We start from the raw sequence: 22186 nt of genomic DNA, 5'->3' as shown, positions 1-22186 counted from the left end.
GGAACGTTTCTTATCAAATGGCAAAATCAGAAGTTTATACACATCAAACTAATGGATAAAAACTGTCAAATTCCTGACTTACTACAGGCATTTTCTTATCTAAAAGGTCAGGAATAAACCTGGATCATTCATTCATTCTGTTGGAAAAACAAACTTTTCCGTCACTTGATATAAATGTCAAATGCAACACAAACGGTACAAAACAAAATAAAAAAATCATTTGTTAATAGTTCTGTTTATGCATTCTCTTTAGTTCATTTATTTTTGATTTGTTTATCATGATTTAATTAAACAATTTATTTCTTAAATGCCAATACCCTTTTACCTACAGACAATTTACCTGTAAAACTGTGTTGATGTTCCAGGAATAAGTGTTAGAAGTTATCATAAAAAAGTGCATAAAAGAGGGACGAAAGATACCAAAGGGACAGTCAAACTCATAAATCTAAAACAAACTGACAACTCCATGGCTAAAAATGAAAAAGACAATCAGAAAAACAATAGTACACACAACACAGCATAGAAAACTAAAGAATAAACAACACGAACCCCACCAAAAACTAGGAGTGATCTCAGGTGCTCCGGAAGGGTAAGCAGATCCTGCTCCACATGTGGCACCCGTCGTGTTGCTTATGTGATTACATAACTAAACATATAGGTAAATTACGGGTAGCTAAATTTAGTTCATGTTTGTCCAGTTGATAACAGTTATTTTGTACTTGTTACAGTATAAACAAATATGAATTGTCTTCAAATGAAACTTTGAAAAGTGTTGCACAGTCAGACTCAAAATGCATTACTTCTTACATAACCGAGTTAATTTTATAATAATTTTAGATATTTTGATGAAATTCTGGCTCTCAATAATGGCGGCTTCAGCATGTTTACTAAAGAAATTTATCCTGTTGAACTCATTAAAAATAAAGCTAATACTAACAATGACCACTGCCCTTTCCTCGATCTTGATATCTATATCACTAACGGAAAGCTTAATACTAAAATTTATGATAAAAGAGAGGAGTTTTCATTTCCTATTAGATTAATTATCCATTTTTAGATGCTGACATCTCCTTGTCACCATCTTACGGTGTTTATATATCGCAACTTGTACGATTCGCTCGTGTATGTAACAATGTTTTAGATTTTAACGAGAGAAATTTATGTATTACTGAAAAATTGTTACACAAGGGTTTTCGATATCACAAACATTTACTAAACGTTATCATCGGTATAAGGACATCATTCGTAAATGTAGCTCAACATGCAGACTTCTTATACGTTCAGGTATTTCAAATCCATTTTTTATGGAAATATTCTTTATAAAGCACAAAAATGTCAGTATTCACCTCAGAAACTAACAAAACCTTTCAATAGACTTATTAAGAAGGGATATAGTTACGATACTGTTGTCAGGTCATTAAAGATTGCATATTTTGGCGTTAATATTGATTCACTTATAGGGTCTTTGCATCGGAACTAAACACAGTTATTAAAAAAACAGTTGTTGGCATGACACGGGGTATGTTCTTCTCATATATGTTATGATGGTATGATACTAAACCCATAACGGGAAGGGTAGTGCCTGATATTCATACGATGAAACCATAATCTTTCAATCAGTTTAATTGAAGTCTGGAGCTGGCATGTCAGTTAACTGCTAGAAGTCGGTTGTAATTATGTATTATTGTCATTTTGTTTATTTTCTTTGCATTGGTTACATCTTCTGACATCAGACTCGGACTTCTCTTCAACAGAATTTTAAATGTGCGTATTGTTATGCGTTTACTTTTCTACATTGGTTAGAGGTATAGGGGGAGGGTTGAGATATCATCAACATGTTTAATCCCGCCGCATTTTTGCTCCTGTCTCAAGTCAGGAGCCTCTAGACTTTGTTTGTCTTGTATTATTTTAATTTTAGTTTCTTGTGTACAATTTTAAAATTAGTATGGCGTTCATTATCACTGAACTAGTATATATCTGTTTAGGGGCAAGCTGAAGGACGCCCCCGAGTGCGGGAAGTTCTCGCTACATTGAAGACCTGTTGATGACCTTTTGTTGTTTTTTTTTCTATGGTCGGGTTGTTGTCTCTTTGACACATTCCCCATTTCCATTCTCAATTTTATTAATTGTACAAGAAAAGACTTCTTGAAATTGGGAATATGTCGAACTTTAACTTTGAATGTGATTCAGACTCGAAGTTTCACTCGAAACTGAATGCTTACTAGAACGTTAATTCTAATAAAGGTTAGAATTCTATATCGAAATCAAATTCTAACTCAAAGTTTAACTCGAACAGTAACTCTTACTTTAATTTGAACTCGAGTAACTCGATGAATGGCAACATTCCAGCATCAATGAAAATTCTAAATTATTAATACAAACAACAGATGTTAATCTTTAGAATAGTTGTACCTTGGATGGACATAAAATACAGAGTCCACTCATATCTTGTCATGCCAATTATGTTTATCTGTATACTGTTTAAACATGTTAAGAGTTGGTCGTTTCCCCGATGTTTATACAATAAAAAGGTGTGGTATGATTGCAATGAAACTACGATACAACAAAGTTAAGATGAAGTGAATATAAACAATTATAGACAATTGTACGGTCTTACTGTATAAAAACAGGATGTTAATAGTCTTAATACATAACTTGACTTACTAAATACTTGCACGGTATGAAACTTACTACTGAGTAAAATCATAAACATACTGAACTCAAAGGAAAATTCAAAACGGACAGTCCCTAATGAAATGGCAAAATTAAAAGCTCCAACAAATCAAACGAATGAATAACAGCTGTTATGTTCCTGAATTGGCACAGACAAATTCTTATGTAATGGTAGAATAAAACAAATGTACCTGCTGGTCAATTGTTTTAAAAGTCTGTTACTTTGTGCCATACATTGATAAGTTAAGATCTTTTCTACTGACATTTGTAGGTTTTTTCAGCTAACATGTTTAACCCCGAAACGTTATGTATGTGTCAATCCAAAACCAGGATCTTATTTATTTTATTTTTTATCACTTTATACATCAATCAGGCCGTTAGTTTTTCTCGATTGGATTATTTTTCATTTGTCATTTCTATTATAACTCACTATGGGGTATTGGATTGTCTTATTGTTGAAGCCGTATGCTAATCTATATTTGTTTACTTTTATGTCATTTGGTATCTTGGTTATATTTATAAATTAACTGAAATACTAAAGCTATTCTTCACCAGGCATAGATTATCTTAGCTGGATTTGGCAAAACTCTTAGGAATTTTAGTCTTCAATGCTCTTCAACTTCGTACTTTATTTGGCTTTTTGAATTTTTTTGGCCTCGATATAGCCTTTTTGTGCTAATGCGGCGTAAAGCAACCAACAATCAATCAATCAATATTTTTTGGGTTTCGAGCGTCACTGATGACTGGGTCGATGCCACTGCTGGTTGAGATTTATCTCCCCGAGGGTATCACTAGCCCAGTAGTCAGCACTTTTTGTGCTGACATGAATTATCATTGATATGGTTATATTTATAAATTAACTGTGTACAAAAATTAGAATTTTTGAAATACTAAGGCTTTTCTTTCTCAGGCATAGATTACCTTAGCTGGATTTTGGCAAAACTTTTACGAATTTTAGTCCTCAATGCTCTTCAACTTCGTACTTTATTTGGCTTTTTTCATTTTTTTTGGGATTCGAGCGTTACTGATGAGTCTTTTGTAGACGAAACGCGCAAAAGTTTGTCCTTATATCTATGATGAATTTATTTACATCTTCTTATTTGAATACTCTGTTCATTTAAGACCACCATACTTGACTGCAGACTAATTAAAGCACATAACTGTTTTACGCAGTTGCAGCACTCATGCTTTTATAATGTTATTGCATATTGTATTGATGGTATAATGTCTGGCTTCCAGATTCAAAATACTGTATATCACTTTCTTTGTCAGTTTATTTCGATTTATGGGTTTGACTGTCCCTCTGGTATTTTTCGTCCCTCTTCCTCACGTTTGATGTTACCCGAGATAACTGTTTAAGTGGTCATAGGAATATAGCGCAACTTTGGCTAAATAAACACAAATATCAGTGGTTAAACTTTAATATAGATCTCAAACAGAATATTCCTGTGTACTTCAAGAATCTTGCAAGAATCTTGCACAATAGTATTGATGATATTTGCTGTATCCAAATTTTGACTTTCTTACCTTTATCTTTGTTTTGTTCACGCATCGTCGTAAATATAACGAAATTTGATGCAACTGTCATAAAGTGAGAGATTTAGCGCTATAAAACCTGGTCAAATTCACCATTTTTCTACGTTTGAAAATGCCTGTATCAAGTCAGGATCATGCTTATTGTTGTTATTTCGTTCGATGTGTTTTATTATTTGATTTTGCCATTTGATAAGGGACTTTCCGTTTTGCATTTTCCTCGGAGTTCAGTATTTTACTTTTTAAAAATGACGGAATTCTTTCTGAAACGTGATAAACTATTGAAAAGGGTATATTAACTTTTAAATATTAATTTTGCTTTATTACATATCAATTGGAGTAAAATATACTAACAGTCGAATATAACTACGTCAACCAACGTCATGTCATTTCATATTTCAAATTGACCAATATAACATCTGCGTCTTCCATCAGAGAACAAATTTGTAAGTCCAGAGAAGTCATATCTACACGTTTTATGAATTGACAAGTTTCTAATTGTTTTATTCCCATCAGGATCAGTAAAATACATAAACAATAAATCAACATTACCAAGTGACAATAAAAGGAGTATTCAAATGCCACAAAATATTACCAGTATTTGCTCTTAAGGGTTAGCAGTTGCTGTTTTAAAGGGTTAATATTTTCTGATCTTTGTGTCAGCAATTTCTGCTTTGTAGTGTTGCCAGTTAATTTTAAGGTTCATAGTTACTGCTCCAAAGTATATATAGATTCTATTCTAACAATGTCTCAAGTATTGCACTTGATGCCCATATGAATATATAGGTCCTACCCTAAAATGTAAACAATTCTTTTATGTGTAATAAGTTGCTGCTTTAAATTAATAGTAGCTTGTTCAAAAGTGTTAGCAGTTCCTGCTTTGAACAGTTAGCAGTCGCTTATATTAACAAAATATGATCAATACCGGATTGTACCAGTGATAACAATTCGATGAGTTCCGATTTTAAAGCAGAAACTGCATATCCCTCCAGAGTCTCATTTTTGACTCAACGTACATTTTAGCTACATGTATGTGTGTTAGTGTTACATGAATAACGACTGTCTTAAGTGTATTTCGTTACTTTTTATCTTGAACCATATGTTACCTATCCATTACCAGACTTTGAATTTCTACATGGTGTGTTCCCGGCATTTTCCTCATAAATTAAAAAAATATCCAGCAGCATCTACATATTTAAAGAGTTGTTTTTTTGGCAATTCATAAGGTATTTTGATGATCAAATATTAAAAAGGAAGGGGTGCTATACATTCGTTAATATAAGAAAGTAATACGTTTTCTTTCACGTTTGTTTATATAAATGAATATACAAACATGTCATTACATTTGTAACATAAAATTAAGGAATAATGCATTAGAATCGAAATAATAGTACTGTAGTTGAAGAGTTGCCACCTTCAATTGTAGATTTGACGTTCGAAACTGCAGTTTTACTGGCGACGCGTAGCGGAGACAGTAAAACGGAGATTTGCAACCGTCATTGTAAAAAGAAAAAAATACGATAAAACTTGAAAAAATGTCTAAATTTGAAAAAAAATCCGCGAAACTTCATGAATGACTTTCGCACACTGACGTCATGGCTAAACGTGACGTCATATAAAAGAAAACTTACAAACTGGAGGTTACCTGTACGCTTCAAATTCGGATAAAATTACATTAAAACGGAGAATTCGAGAGAGGTGTTGTTTTATTTTCGATTATATAGTAGTAATCGAACATTTGTTGATTCAATCAATATAAAATGTCGGGTCCCTCCTTAGTTACGTCTGGTCAACTGTGGATTTGACGGCAACTTTTAGCCAATGAAAAAAATTGTTACATCCAAATTGCATTACAATTTATTATAGATATATTCCAATTCGCAGTTTCAACATGTTCAACAAGGACTTAGCTATCAATAACAGATGTTATTTTATTTTAGAAAATCTGTATATAGATAGAAGTCTTTCTTTCCAATGAACTACATGCAACAAAATAAACAACTTGATATAGTTAAACATTGGATCAAATGATATTCAATTAAAAACAAAATGAACAATTGTAGTTGATTTACAATATTTTATGACTTGCAACCAGGTGAACTTGAATCAAATGTTAACTTTAATATAATAAACAGACAACACAAACAACTTGAGGGTTGACCAAGGGTTGAAATTTCTTTTTAATCCCCGAAAGCTGCAATACAAATGTCTGTTCTTAATTTATACTGTAACAAATGCAAAAATGGAATTTGTTTGAAAGACTTTTAGTTACATGAAAACAAATGATAAATGTATATTATGCATGTCATGGTCAAACATTTTTTTTTATTATTTCTAATCACGAGAAGCACAATGACGCTGGTGAACTCAAAAGTTCTTATTTTTTGAAATCGCATTATTATCGTATTTTATTTAATTTTTTTTTCGATTTTCCTATCCTTCTATTCACATGTAAGAGTTGTTTTCTGATATAACTCATATAAAATATGAAAACCGATTAGTGCGGAAAAAACGTAGTGCTCGATTCTTTTGATTCTAATTTTGAAATAGGTATTACCTAAATTCACGTACAGTACAAACAAAATTACATCGTTTTCAATTTCGATTCCTTACCTACATTAAATTTAATTCCTCTATACCAGAAAAATATGTACTGCAGAAAAATATTGTTCAAATCTTGTAAATTTCTAGTTTGAATATCGTAACAAATTATATTATTAATATATAGCAATTGCCAAAACATGTTTGTTTTGAACCAGGTTTGCTAAAACAAACAATAACTTTTTTTTAACACACTCCATGATATTCATGATGTCAATATATGCATAACAAGAAGTACACACTTTACTGATGTAATCTCATTGCAATTTATACCATAAATCTCACTATAATACATAATATTAATACAATAACCAAATATATATTTGCCGACTGCCCAACGTAATCAAGAGGACACCGAATTTATTACAAATAAATAAACATGACATGTGAAATATAACAGCATGTGTGATATAACCATACAGCATAACATACTGAGTTGTAATTAATAATTATAAATCATCAAAATTTCTCCATCCTTAACGATCCCGCCGGCCAGGAAAAACGAACTATGTCGATAGACGGCGTTGGAAACCTGTGTCCAAACCCTAAATTAGTCGAAAGCTAATTATGCTCGAAAGACCGTTTCCGGAGTCATACTTGGACGGTATACTTAAAGATATGACATATAACAAAAACAACAAACAAAAAAGATATAAAGTGGAACATGAAACTTTAAAATAACCCTACGTGCATCAGTACATTCAGCAAAAAACGTAATAATACATTGCACAAACATTATAAAAACCCAATGAAGATCTAGATATGAAATATTAATGAGAAACAATATATACAAATATCGTTAAGAAACTTGACTGTAGCAGTGTTGGGTAGAGAGTGATTACTCCACGGGATTATTTCCCGCTCATTTATTACATGTACACGTAAACATGTGATAATCACATGATTAATCAGACGGAACGTTAGTACAATAATTTTCCTCTATACTGCGAAACGCGGAAAATTATAAGTACACACTTTAGTGATGTAATCTCATTGCAATTTATACCATAAATCTCACTATAATACATAATATTAATACAATAACCAAATATATATTTGCCGACTGCCCACCGTAATCTAGAGATCACAAAGAAAGGGATGAAAAGAGCCCAAATTATAAACCAAGTTTTCTAGATACTGATAATCTCATATCTAAGGAATCAGCAATGTAACCATCTTTGCTAATATCTGATTTCCATCTTCCAGGACGTTTAATACATCTCTCATTTACTTCTGACCTGGCTGCTGCAGAAGCACCACCAGAACGTAAAGAATGCAAACCTAGGTTCAAGTCAGGAGCTACAGTCTTTAATCTACGTACAATATTCTCTTTTGTGGCTGTATAGCTTAACTTCTTATTCTTATATATCAACTTAGCTAACCCCTTAGACCTAAAAATCGGTCGAAATATAAAATAATCCGAATTAACATCCAAACTAGCAAGTGAAATGTATCGCTTATACATAACAACTGGACATGCCAAAGTGTTACCACTAGAAATAAATATCTCGTTACCTTGTCTGTATTGATCGGTCTTGGACCGGGGCAGAAAAATAGAAATATGATCATCAAAAATCTTAACATCCTAACATGTAATAGAACTTAATTCGTCATAGCGCAAAAATCCAGCATAGCCTATCAAAATCATAGTCAAGTCTCTAACAATAAGCAAGTCATTTTCAAATTCATTAATTTTACAGAGTTCAAGTATTATATCCGAGGTAACAGGCCTAGGGTCCTTCTTTACGACTGGTTTTCCATTTAATCTTTTACATGATTGAGCTAACGAATGAATGTAAGCGTTATTTGTAGGATCAACGTAACCATAAAGCTCATGTACCCACTTTAAAGCATAAATTATCGAATCTAAAGTACAAGGTGATGACTTCTTGTCAATCAATAAAGTTAAAAACAATAAAACATGAATCGGATCTGCGGGTAATTCGTTAAAACCATATCATTGAGCAAAAGATCTCCAACGATTATAACTAGCAAAGTACTTTTTTGTAGTATTGTCACTTTTAGACTGGATAAGATAAACCGACATCTTTTCTGCTAATTTTCCAAGTTCACCCGAACATCCTACAGTACTCTTCTCTACAATCTCCACAACATGTTGCCTCAGTCCTAAGCCTGAAAATCGCAAATATGGATCATTAGAACATAATATTTAAAGCTATCAACCTAAATTTAAGTGGCCATTTCCCGAAAATGCCGTTTTTACCGGCACCCTTCACTATAACTTTGTCATTTGTAAGATAAATAGCGTCTGAAACAAAACTCTTAAAAATTTCTTGTGCACAAAGTAAAGGCCAAAATGCCGCCGATTTCCATTCTAGTATAACCAAAATACCATTAGCACGCTCATTGCACATTTTGTTTACTGTTTTTGCAATCAAAGAAGGTGGGGGTACCAACCAATTGTTGTCATTTCCCAAATATTGATTAAAACTGTCAACTGCTTCAGTTCCTGGGCACCATATAACTGAATTGAAACGCGAACAATGTGTATTGTAATGAGTGGCAAATCGGTCTATGCTACACGGACCCCAAATATTGTTTAAAAAACTGAATGTTTCATCGTTTAAAGACCAGTCATCGTGATCTGTATAACAACTAAGTTGATCTGCATACACATTCTGAGCTCGAGGGACCCAGCGAGTCTGAATATTAATGTTTTTCTGTTCACAAGATTCTAAAATATTAATCGCAGTTTTTTGTAGTGACAAATTTCTGCTCCCCACCGTCAAAATACGTGCGACATTTTGATTGTCACTGTTGACTCGAACTAATTTGTTCTCCAACAACAAATCTTGAGTATACAAAACTCTCTTGACGCATTCAAGTTCACGCCAAGTTGAACTCTCAAAAGGTTCATTACCTACCCAGTTACCGAATATTTCGGTACGATCATAAGTGGAACAAAAACCACCAAAGCCTACATCTGAGGCATCACAAAACAAATCGACATCAAAATTGTCGTGAAAATTAACTGTGCTTATATTCACACCTTTACTATTCCTTGCTCTGCAAGAAACTCTCCAAAATTCTAACTCATCAATAGCTTCTGATGTAATTTTTACAGATGCCTCCCAGCTTGCTCTATCGTTAACACAAGCATATAAAAATCTTGTTCTCAATCTCACGACATCACCAAATACTATTTGCATTGATATGAGTTGACCGACTATGCCTGCTAAAATTCGAGCCTTTAACAAAACTTTACCTCTCCCAATCTCGGAAAGTATATAGTTTACAGTTTGCTCTGCTTTATCTATTCTCTCAGGACTGACGAATATTCTACCAGTTTCAGTATTCCAAATGAAACCTAACCATTTCAATTTTTGGCATGGATCCCAAACACATTTTTCATGTGCAATTAGAAAACCTAGCTTTTGAAGTTGAAATTTTATAAACTGACATCTTTTTTGACAAGATTCAAAATCTTTACCACCTCCCAAACCATCATCTAAAAACATAATAATTTGTGTGCCTTTAGATCTGAAATACTTTACAACTGCTCTGAGAACTTTGGTAAATATGTAACCAGCAGTAGCCAATCCAAATGGCAAGACATTAAAGACGAAATATCTGTTTGCACCATCTATCTCCCATGCAAAACCTAAATATTCTCTGTGCAATTCAACAAGTTCAATATGGTGATAAGCACTTTTTAAATCATAGCCATATAGAAAATCATGTTGGTGAAAAATTTCCCTTGCTAACTTTGTGTCTTCATATTTAAATCTAAATTTAAATAAATGAGGATTGATGTGTCTACAATCCAATACCAACCTGGGTTTGCTCGATTTATTAAAAGCAACGGTCAAAGGATTAACTACACAAGGTATCTCATTCACTTCTGATATACAACCTTTTGACAGCAAAGTTTCAATTTCTGACTTAACAAAACTTGCGTTATCAAGAGATGATCTGTTATTTCTAATAATTTTATGATCTGGTTCTGTTTTGAAAAGTATGTTATACCCGTTTTGTATAACATCAATTATATGTGTATTACCTGTGATTAATCTCCATTCATCGATAGCATTTTTCAATCTACCTACTGGACTAACCGGTTTTTCCACATAAGTAACAAGATCAACTTTTTGTAAACAATCAATTGTTATTGAAACCTTCTCATTGGCGTTTCTTATTTTGGAATTATTGCAATAAAAATTATCATCTGAGCTACAAAATAAGCTTGAACTATCTAAGTTTGATAAATATAAAGAATTACTTATCTTTTGTTTTCTATCAGGACAATTATCTGGGTCAGGATCCCTAATAGACCTTGAGATGAGGAACTCAGATGACGTAATTAAAAAACAATATTAGTCCGCCATACAATTGTGGATGCTGTGATTTTAAAAATGGACATAAATGAACAATAAGAACTGTTTTATAGAGCTGATGTGATGAGAAAAGAAATATGTAGATTTGACCTGAAATAAATTATTAGAAAGGACAATTTTTTTATTGAGTTTTATGATCAAAATTTTGGGATTATTTCATGTGGAGACTGACATTTTTCACCATCTTCCGGGGTCCAGCAATTTGCGAAAAAAAGTAATCTCACTTGCCACCCCGAAAATTTAACCAGACATGTATAAATGTATCAGCTTCGATATGAGCCATCATACATGTTCAAGTAAACGATATGGACTGAGCAATGGAGGAAAACGTTACCATTGTCGCCTATGGAGAATTAATTAAAAAAGTTGACCCATCTGCCCAGTGCCCCCTTTTTCCACAATTGAAACACTTTCCAGGCTTGAAAGAATCATCTTTATCTGCATTCCTGGCATAAGGAACTTGTCTGGGTTTGATGCTTTTCTTGGTTTTCTCTGCTTTACTCTTGCGCTCTGCTCTAGACTGAGCTCTTAACATTTTTCTCTCATCTTCGGAGTCTTCTGCTATTGGGTTGGCAACATACTCATTAACCACTTTCCAACCGAGTTGAGAAGAATCTGCAAGTTTAATTAACTTTTGTCTCTCTTGCACAATGTCAATACCTTCTGAAATCCTGGATTTAGCGTTCTGTACGGTCGCTCTGGTCAAATCATGAACTTCTAAGCTTGACTTCGCCTCTTTCAGCTTTGTTAGAACCTTCACACCATACTTGAATTGGTTTTCGTTGCCCTTCCTCTGAAAAGTATAGTTATCGGTCAGAGTGGCCTCCATCTTGGCCATTTGAGTCTGCGAAATTTCTTGTTGACTTTCTTGTAAGGTGGTCTGGAAATTTGTCAGTTTACTGTCCATTATACCGTTTATACTGTTCAATAAATCCTGTTGAGATGTTGATATGGCATTGGAAACTTCTCTCGAAATGGCATTTCTTAAAGGGCTGCTCAACATATCGGTGTCCATCTTGACTGTATCAGTGTTGGGTAGAGAGTGATTACTCCACGGGATTATTTCCCGCTTATTTATTACATGTACATGTAAACATGTGATAATCACATGATTAATCAGACGGAACGTTAGTACAATAATTTTCCTCTATACTGCGAAACGCGGAAAATTATAACTATCTTTAAAAAAAGATATCCGACGTATCTAAATTTGAGTATATGTTTAAAACTATCATTTCGATAGCCTTCAGCAGCACAAAGATACCATTTAGATAACGTTTTCTCTGTTTGTGTTCAGTATTCTCGGTCCTCGTATCTTTCTGTTTAAATTCACCAAAACCCCGCGGAAATCACACATGCGTAGGTGCGTTCTAAAAGTCATGTACGTTCGTACAACAAAGTTTACATTAATAATTATATAATTGTCCCGAATAAACAGCTATCACGGATGCAAAGAGCTATTGGAGAAACAATTATTTTAATCAAAATATAAATCTTTGTAAGATCTAGTTCAAATATTGATACTTTTTCACTTGCTTTCCATCACGATATAATTAACGAGACGTTTTTTCAAACACAACCAAATAACCCTCCATGACAGCATTTTGTCCAATCACAGAAAGGATTTTCGAGCATGCGTATTCTGTTGTCATAGTTAAGCGTCCTTAAGTTCAAAGGGCACAAACCGAAACTATACCGACTACGTCTGAAAAATGTTCTATACCTCAGAAAATGATTTGATATAGGATCAAGAACATTTGTTTTAGATTATCCTGATTCAAATGTTTAAACATAAATCTGTAGATGTAAATTTTCTTAGCTACTGAGTTCAAAACTTGACGATAACTTTATACAGAGAAAACAAGCGTATCAATGTCATAAAATATCTGATTATTTAGTTTGAGAGATACATTTTAGAATGCGAATTTTTAGACCTTTTTAGGATAGTGGGAATATAATTTTGGATAGCTCTAGTGATAATAAAAGAACCCAAACGTATCAATCAATCAATCCAAAAGATAGTACTTGAATAACAACTTGTTCTTATCTCCATGTAGTGTTAGGTACCACCTTAAGGGATACATTTTTTACAGAACCTGGATTCCAGTGAAGATAACAACAAATGAGTTTAATGTTATTATATTTTTAATAATTTTCATTAAGTAGAATATGGAGTAATCTCAGATTACATAAGATGCAGATTTCACATGATTTACAAATATCAGTAAACATTTCAATAGCGGAGGAAATTGTTCATCCCCCTTTGTCGTACTCCCTGGTATGCATTTTCTAAATAAACTGTAATCACTTGACAATGGTATTTAATGAATTGCTAGATGTACAAACTTTACTATTTACTTAACGAAATTATCACCCACTTCCATTGTCGTGGACATTTCAATATTAATAAACGAAAATACAATATTGTATAATTATTGACAGGTTATGAGCGGAATAGTACGTGTATGGTCCCCCGTAGTGCAAATATTGTCCTGAGACGTAGCCGATGGCAATAGGTGTATCTGAGGGGACAATAAACTAACCATTCCACGAATATTTAGTCAGTAAATGTTTTATTATATCGCAAAAGAAAACAGACAATAAATTGCAGTGATAAACCAACTATCATAAATATTGATATAAAAAGCAGAAACCCAACCCTAATCATGCTAATGTAAACTTCATAAATATTTTGAAATGCTAAGGCTACGTCTGGGACTAACGTCATCCCAAAATACAATAGGTAAAACGCGACATCGTTAATCCCGCAGTATTTTCAAAATCCTCTAATTCCGTAGCTGCATTGAAAATTCCGCGAAATATAATAAAGCTTGCGGTCAAATAGTTTCATCGTGGTCCAAATGTTGGAAACTATTGACCTATCCAATAGTTCAATGCTTGCAATTTGAAAAAAATGGTAAAATGATTGTGTACATATTTTATATAGAAAATGATAAATGAGGTACACTAATGTATATTAAAGCGTATGAATGAGCCAAGTGTCACTACACATGTTGTATCTAACAACGTGAATAAAAAATGAAAGCTTCCTTTTGGGGAAATAGATTTTTTATTCATGTTTTTTTCGGTAGATTATTAATCCTATTCCATGGTTTCTAAGATCCAATTATTATGAAAATACTTATACGTTATACATACATATTAACAAAACAATATCACTATTGATTCCTCATTAAAACTCAAATGTTAAAATACACTTTATAGGCAAATATATAAAATCTATATTGGAGCAACGAACATTAACGTATTAGGTACAAATCAAACAACTGTTCTGAAATATATTAATAGTGTGTAAACTTGTATATAAGGTATAAATATAATAATTTCATATAAAATTATCCTACATTTTCCTTATACAGTTTTATCTCTTATTCTTAGATAACGTTGTATAATGTATTGTAAAGCATTCTACTATCTAATGACTGACAAATGGTCCATTTTACTTACCTGTTTATCACGTTTAATTTCATCAATTTATAGATGAGGAGGACTGCCTCTCTTCACTCACTGTGATATATTATTGAGATATGCAAAAAAGACAGTTACTATTCCATCATTTATCTTGTATGGAAAGGAATTTATATAGACTAAGCATTTATCCTATATCTTTGATTGAATATAACATGCATGATTGATTTAAATAATCATATATTTACATTAAATTGTATCAAATTTATCATATTATATATGTATAGAGATTTTACTTATAGTGATTACTAATTAGTTTTAATCATTAGTATACACCAATCGGATTTGATTTCATTCATGAAATCTCTACAAAAAATGATTAACATACAGTACATAATTTATCATTAATTTATCAGAAATATAAAAGTAAATTTATATACATTATATACATTATATACATATGTACTAATCATAGTTAAGTCAACTTTTAACAGTAAGCACGGCCTTCTACTGAATGGAGTTCCATACGTCAAATCTGACCGACATACCCCCATACAAAATTGCATCTAAAATATCCATATCAATATTAATGTATAATCAAATAAAACGTTTTAACTGTCGTTTGGAGGGATTTCTGCTTTTACCCATTTGACTTCGGTACAATTTCTTCATCTGAAAGCAAAAAACAATATTCACGATCATATTTTTGCCACCTATGACAGAAACGTTTTAATTTTGATATCTTTAAATAACTTTACTTTGAAGATTTGATGAACTCCTTGAGCAGTGTTTCAGTTATATGAAATAATAAGAATTGACATACTCTTGTAAGTGTTATGAACAGTATCAATGAAACACTGTGAGTCAAAGATAATTTCAAAACTTTAACACATGTTGTATTGAATTGACGATAATGCCTTAAATGTAACACACACACACAAATATAAAAAGAATAATTGTATTTTTTTGAGTTACACAATTAGTGTGTTATTTTTGTATTTCCAAACTACATTGACCTATAATGGTTTACTTTTTTAAATTGTTATTTGGATTGAGAGTTGTCTCATTGGCACTCACCCCACATCTTCCTATATCTATTGAACGGAAGTTAAACTAGAATAAGACTAACAATTTATTTTATACTAGTGTTGATTTTAGACCTTAGTTATACATTCAGTACTTTTACTTCAGTCTTTGATTAGACTATCTTCGATTAAATTTGTCAAATGTCTAATCAAAGTCTAAGGCAAGAAATATTCAAAACAATCATTCAATCACGACAACAATAAAATATTTTTCGGGAAACCTCCTGATTCAGCTGTTTCCAGTCGAAATCGTTCTATTCTCCTGTTATCTGATCAGATCCGTTTATATCTTTTGCATGATCTTGACGCAATTTTGAATCAATCGGCAATGATACATTTTCATAGATAATACCTGTTCTAAAGAAACCATCAAAACCCAATATAACAGAATCTGATAGAACTAAGTCACGATCGCAATGCGACCAGACATAAAAGATTCTCGAATGATTCGGACCTCAGCTAACATTAGGGAGTGTTTTAGCGACCTCACTGGACAATTTCCGATATGAATGCCTCTGTTACGAACGCGCAGGCTTCGTTCAGACAATCATTGACAATGGAAGATAGTAATCAAACTTGTTCACTTTTCATGTTTTAGCGCTGTCTTATCTGATTTATTACGGAAATTTGGTCATGTGAAAAACAAAGAATGAAAGGAGCTTACACTAGTGCATTAAATTGTACCTCATTATATGTAATTGCAAAATATATATACCTTGTAAAACTGAAAAATGCATAACATAGCAAATAACAAGAAAAATATTTCTTGGGTGATTGGGGGCTTTTCAAATCTTGAGATTGTAGGAATCAATTCATATGGATTTATGTTTGTTTATTCAAAATCTTACTTTAACCAATACGTAACAGACCCTTTCCAGAAATTACAGTGTCCCCAAATAATGAAAGCATGAGAGGGGCTTCAAAAACGAATAACATGGTCTATGACAAATATATATTGTTATCATACCTTTAAATACCTTAAAAGTTCTATAAGTATTTAAAATATTGTTTTTGTCGGACTGGGTCCTCGTTTAGTTTTACATTTAAAAACAAGCCCACCTAGTGTAGTTAAAACAATGTTTGAGTCGTAAATATGTATGTTGGGTGTCTGAAAGCATCATTCTTTTTTTATTTGATGGTCTTATAAAATATTTTGGAACGTTAAGGTTACATAGTTACCAAAGCAGGTAACCAGTAAATAACAGTGTAAAAATTGGGTTGTCTACCCTCGGCGGTGGTTACTTTCTTATATGCAATGAAATGTAGTGTGGAATTTTCACTGTATCACTGGAAAGGATTGAACTTTACACATGCAAAGTATTTCTTTGGTTGAAATAAAGGTAAATACTGCACGATTTTTTTAAAAGTGCCAATTTAACAAAGACTAATAGGGAAAAATCAATGGTGGTATTACACCTATTTAGGGAAACTAAATGTGCACTCGTGACCCTATTGTACTTTCATTTTTAAAAGTTATTAATAAACCAGTTCATACATTGTACACATGGACTATTCGGAATGGATTTAGACACAGAAAGTACGTTTGAGGTAAAATTGCATTGAAATGGGGGTTTACGGGTGTTTTCTTAGTCAAATGGGTTGACAGACGAAGCTGTATTTAGATTACTGTGTTAAATTTTAAATTACCCTTACAGTTTTTGTTTTGTTTATACAACTTGTGAATTTTTTATTTCAGTGTTAACCATGTTCTGAAAAGCATTCTGTTGAAAAATCTTATACGTGAATTGGTCTGCAGATGACACTTCAGCATTAAAGTATGTATCAACTATCATCATGTTTGTTTTTTTTTGGCCGCAAAAGTTTACAATTTGCCATTGTGCCGTCTACATTTTGCACAGACAATAACTCATCTAAACACTTATTTGTCCTGGATTTATACACATCAGAATCCAGTCTCACATACTTAAACTTTATAATTCTTACCAATTATTTTTTGTACCAGCATTCCAAGGGACATAACCCTTTTTAAAAACATTTTGAGGTATTTTTTTATTACTCTTTCTCCCCATTTTCTAATGTAAAATACAAGAAAGTGGACTTTTTGTGTAAATCTATTAGAAATATACTGTTATGAGTAAATAAAAAGACTTTGATACCAGTAGCAATAAATGATTGACTGAAAGGGAACCGTTATTTCTCACACTAGGGGAACAGACAAAAAACTCAAGTTACACATAAGGGCTAATAGAAACTTCTGTGTAGACTGTTAACATTTATAGAAGTTTTGATAAAAAAGGAAGGAAAGAGGAAAAATGGACCAACACAGACCAAAACAGACCTTCAAATGAACTCTAAAAGGTGCAATAAAATTGTTTATCATCTTAAAGTTGTCTTTTGTATTCTATTTAATTGTTTGAATGCATATATCATGAGTTTATGATCAGATATTAGTCAACACTGCATTTTATAATGATACACTGAAGTTAGGATTTTTCGAAGAAATTGGACTGAAATTGCCGTAGGATATGGCCTTACATTATAGTGATTTTCTCTGAAACTATAGTTCTGAGTGAGACAAAACTTGACAGTTATGCTTGAAATAACTTGCAATTGGAGGGGAAAAAATTGCATTAAGTTTATTTGACATTTAGGTGTTCTTTAGGTGTAATACCACCAAATCATGGTACGTCACATCCGGTTGCATACGAAAGTAGGCCTAAAAAAATATTCCCTTGAATTTGACAGTTGTAGAAAATTCACACTGCATTTCAATGCACTTAAATTTTTCTGAGTCGTAAATATGTATGTTGGGTGTCTGAAAGCATCATTCTTTTTTTATTTGATGGTCTTATAAAATATTTTGGAACGTTAAGGTTACATAGTTACCAAAGCAGGTAACCAGTAAATAACAGTGTAAAAATTGGGTTGTCTACCCTCGGCGGTGGTTACTTTCTTATTTGCAATGAAATGTAGTGTGGAATTTTCACTGTATCACTGGAAAGGATTGAACTTTACACATGCAAAGTATTTCTTTGGTTGAAATAAAGGTAAATACTGCACGATTTTTTTAAAAGTGCCAATTTAACAAAGACTAATAGGGAAAAATCAATGGTGGTATTACACCTATTTAGGGAAACTAAATGTGCACTCGTGACCCTATTGTACTTTCATTTTTAAAAGTTATTAATAAACCAGTTCATACATTGTACACATGGACTATTCGGAATGGATTTAGACACAGAAAGTACGTTTGAGGTAAAATTGCATTGAAATGGGGGTTTACGGGTGTTTTCTTAGTCAAATGGGTTGACAGACGAAGCTGTATTTAGATTACTGTGTTAAATTTTAAATTACCCTTACAGTTTTTGTTTTGTTTATACAACTTGTGAATTTTTTATTTCAGTGTTAACCATGTTCTGAAAAGCATTCTGTTGAAAAATCTTATACGTGAATTGGTCTGCAGATGACACTTCAGCATTAAAGTATGTATCAACTATCATCATGTTTGGTTTTTTTTGGCCGCAAAAGTTTACAATTTGCCATTGTGCCGTCTACATTTTGCACAGACAATAACTCATCTAAACACTTATTTGTCCTGGATTTATACACATCAGAATCCAGTCTCACATACTTAAACTTTATAATTCTTACCAATTATTTTTTGTACCAGCATTCCAAGGGACATAACCCTTTTTAAAAACATTTTGAGGTATTTTTTTATTACTCTTTCTCCCCATTTTCTAATGTAAAATACAAGAAAGTGGACTTTTTGTGTAAATCTATTAGAAATATACTGTTATGAGTAAATAAAAAGACTTTGATACCAGTAGCAATAAATGATTGACTGAAAGGGAACCGTTATTTCTCACACTAGGGGAACAGACAAAAAACTCAAGTTACACATAAGGGCTAATAGAAACTTCTGTGTAGACTGTTAACATTTATAGAGACAGTTCTTTCAGCTAAAACACTTTAATTATTGATTTAACATTACATTTATTTCATTTTTGTGGGGAAATAATCACATTTGTTTTATTTTTTAGACAAAAGATATCAAGTTTTGATAAAAAAGGAAGGAAAGAGGAAAAATGGGCCAAAACAGACCAAAACAGACCTTCAAATGAACTCTAAAAGGTGCAATAAAATTGTTTATCATCTTAAAGTTGTCTTTTGTATTCTATTTAATTGTTTGAATGCATATATCATGAGTTTATGATCAGATATTAGTCAACACTGCATTTTATAATGATACACTGAAGTTAGGATTTTTCGAAGAAATTGGACTGAAATTGCCGTAGGATATGGCCTTACATTATAGTGATTTTCTCTGAAACTATAGTTCTGAGTGAGACAAAACTTGACAGTTATGCTTGAAATAACTTGCAATTGGAGGGGAAAAAATTGCATTAAGTTTATTTGACATTTAGGTGTTCTTTAGGTGTAATACCACCAAATCATGGTACGTCACATCCGGTTGCATACGAAAGTAGGCCTAAAAAAATATTCCCTTGAATTTGACAGTTGTAGAAAATTCACACTGCATTTCAATGCACTTAAATTTTTCTGAGTCGTAAATATGTATGTTGGGTGTCTGAAAGCATCATTCTTTTTTTATTTGATGGTCTTATAAAATATTTTGGAACGTTAAGGTTACATAGTTACCAAAGCAGGTAACCAGTAAATAACAGTGTAAAAATTGGGTTGTCTACCCTCGGCGGTGGTTACTTTCTTATTTGCAATGAAATGTAGTGTGGAATTTTCACTGTATCACTGGAAAGGATTGAACTTTACACATGCAAAGTATTTCTTTGGTTGAAATAAAGGTAAATACTGCACGATTTTTTTAAAAGTGCCAATTTAACAAAGACTAATAGGGAAAAATCAATGGTGGTATTACACCTTAAGAATTATTGTAAATGTACGTTATGTAACGAATAAGTTATTGATGGGGTTTCCCTGTTCTTTCTGAAGGAATACTGAATTCTAAAACTTAACGTTTAATACAATCCCTCTGAAACCAGACATGTTTTTCCATTTGCTTTAATAATAAAGGACAAGGTAAACACTAATCAAAATTGTCCATCTTCTTTTCTATAATTAAAGAAATGAGATATAGTGTACCAGTCAGTAAGAACACGTTGCTCAATAGCCTACTTGAAAGAAGCAACCAATTTTACTATAAGAAACACTCGCTGAACAACTCTCTCTCCTTATCATAATTTGCAGGTGCTGATAAAGTGTTGTTTAATACAAATTTGAAGTTCAAAGAAGAAAATAAAAATTCAACCCTTTTGACGCTTAGTTTAGTTTTCAACTTATTGACAATAAAGGAAACTCAAAACGTAGACCATTTTTTTCTGTAATATTTTTTTTCCAGGGCACCTTAAAAGATAAGCTCATCATATTCACTTACTGCGAACAGAAGAAGATTTATAAACGGGACTAATTCTTTCGTATCTTACTTCCTAAAGCAAACTTCATGACATAAGTCAGATATAAAGTAACATGTCAGCAAGAAGAGAATAACACTTGCTTTTCGCAGGAATGTCAACTGCCTGTTGGACAAAATCCTCACACAACACCGGACTGGAATTGCCTATCATAATTTCCTCGATATATTGTTGCTGGTCACAAGGAAGCTATTAAACAAAGATTTCCAGATAGTGAAGTTGAAATCGTTCCTTTGTAAATTTTAAGGACGTCATCACGAGTTGGTTGATCGTTATGGAATAACCGTTTCACAGATGATATACGATATGTTCCTTTTGTCGTAACTACAATCCCATTCCCTTTTAATGAATGTGACCTACCGAATTATACTATTTACAGAGTTTTGTAATAACAAAAGCCACTAGACGAGTGCAACGTGTGGAGCAGGATCTGCTTACCCTTCCGGAAAATCTAAGATCACCCCTGTTTTATAGGGTTCGTGTTGCTTAGTCTTTAGTTTTCTATGTTTTGCCTTATGTACTATTATTTGTCTGTTTGTCTTTTTCTTTGTTAGCCATGCCGTTTTCAGTTTATTTCCGATTAATGAGTTTGACTGTCCCTCTAGTATCTCTCGTCCCTCTTTTACAAAGTTGAAGAACTGGATATTTCGTCACTGCTTTGAATGCCTTAATAACATAAAGTTGTTTACAAACAACGCAATACTGCCCGGTTTTTCATGTTTTCCATGAAACCTCTTTCTCAATTATGAATATTAATTGTATCAGCAATCAAAGTCGGACTTCAAAGTTATTGTAAAGCTGCCTACCATATGGTTGTGTCAAGTAGATGTTGATACTGAATATACCAAAGATCTGTCAGAGGACATATACTCTATGTCTTTATTCTCTAGTTATAGTATTTATACATTGACATTTTTACCCTTTACACACGTATTCCTCATTTCAAACATTTGTCTCTTGTTGATTTGTTCCTATATTCATTTGAGATGAAATTCAAATAGAAGATTCTGAGGAACAAAGAAATTGCATTAGATGACCAAAATCTTTATAAACCTAATCAAGGTATGCATTACTAAAGGTGATAGTGTGTACCTTGATC

At 32.5% G+C, this 22186-nt stretch overlaps 1 protein-coding gene and 2 long non-coding RNA genes across 3 annotated transcripts in view; 2 read left to right on the top strand and 1 right to left on the bottom strand.

The window, feature by feature from the left end:
• Positions 1-13314: 13314 nt before the first annotated feature.
• Positions 13315-22186, bottom strand: part of LOC143055553 (uncharacterized) — a 72558-nt gene continuing 63686 nt past the window's right edge. Inside the window, exon 17 of the mRNA XM_076228710.1 lies at positions 13315-15263. The gene's annotated coding sequence lies outside the window, so the exon portion shown is untranslated. The remainder of the gene's footprint in view (positions 15264-22186) is intronic.
• LOC143055552 (uncharacterized) lies at positions 16764-17451 on the top strand. Its single transcript, XR_012972080.1, has 2 exons — positions 16764-17016; positions 17373-17451. It is a non-coding gene; the product is annotated as an uncharacterized LOC143055552 (long non-coding RNA).
• Positions 17917-19904, top strand: LOC143055551 (uncharacterized). Its single transcript, XR_012972079.1, has 3 exons — positions 17917-17995; positions 19041-19119; positions 19681-19904. It is a non-coding gene; the product is annotated as an uncharacterized LOC143055551 (long non-coding RNA).

Source organism: Mytilus galloprovincialis, chromosome 12 (assembly GCF_965363235.1).
Source record: "Mytilus galloprovincialis chromosome 12, xbMytGall1.hap1.1, whole genome shotgun sequence".
In the NCBI taxonomy this organism is placed as follows: Eukaryota; Metazoa; Mollusca; class Bivalvia; order Mytilida; family Mytilidae; genus Mytilus; species Mytilus galloprovincialis.
Note: the sequence above shows the minus strand (reverse complement) of the source record. Positions and strands in the feature narration are given on the sequence as shown.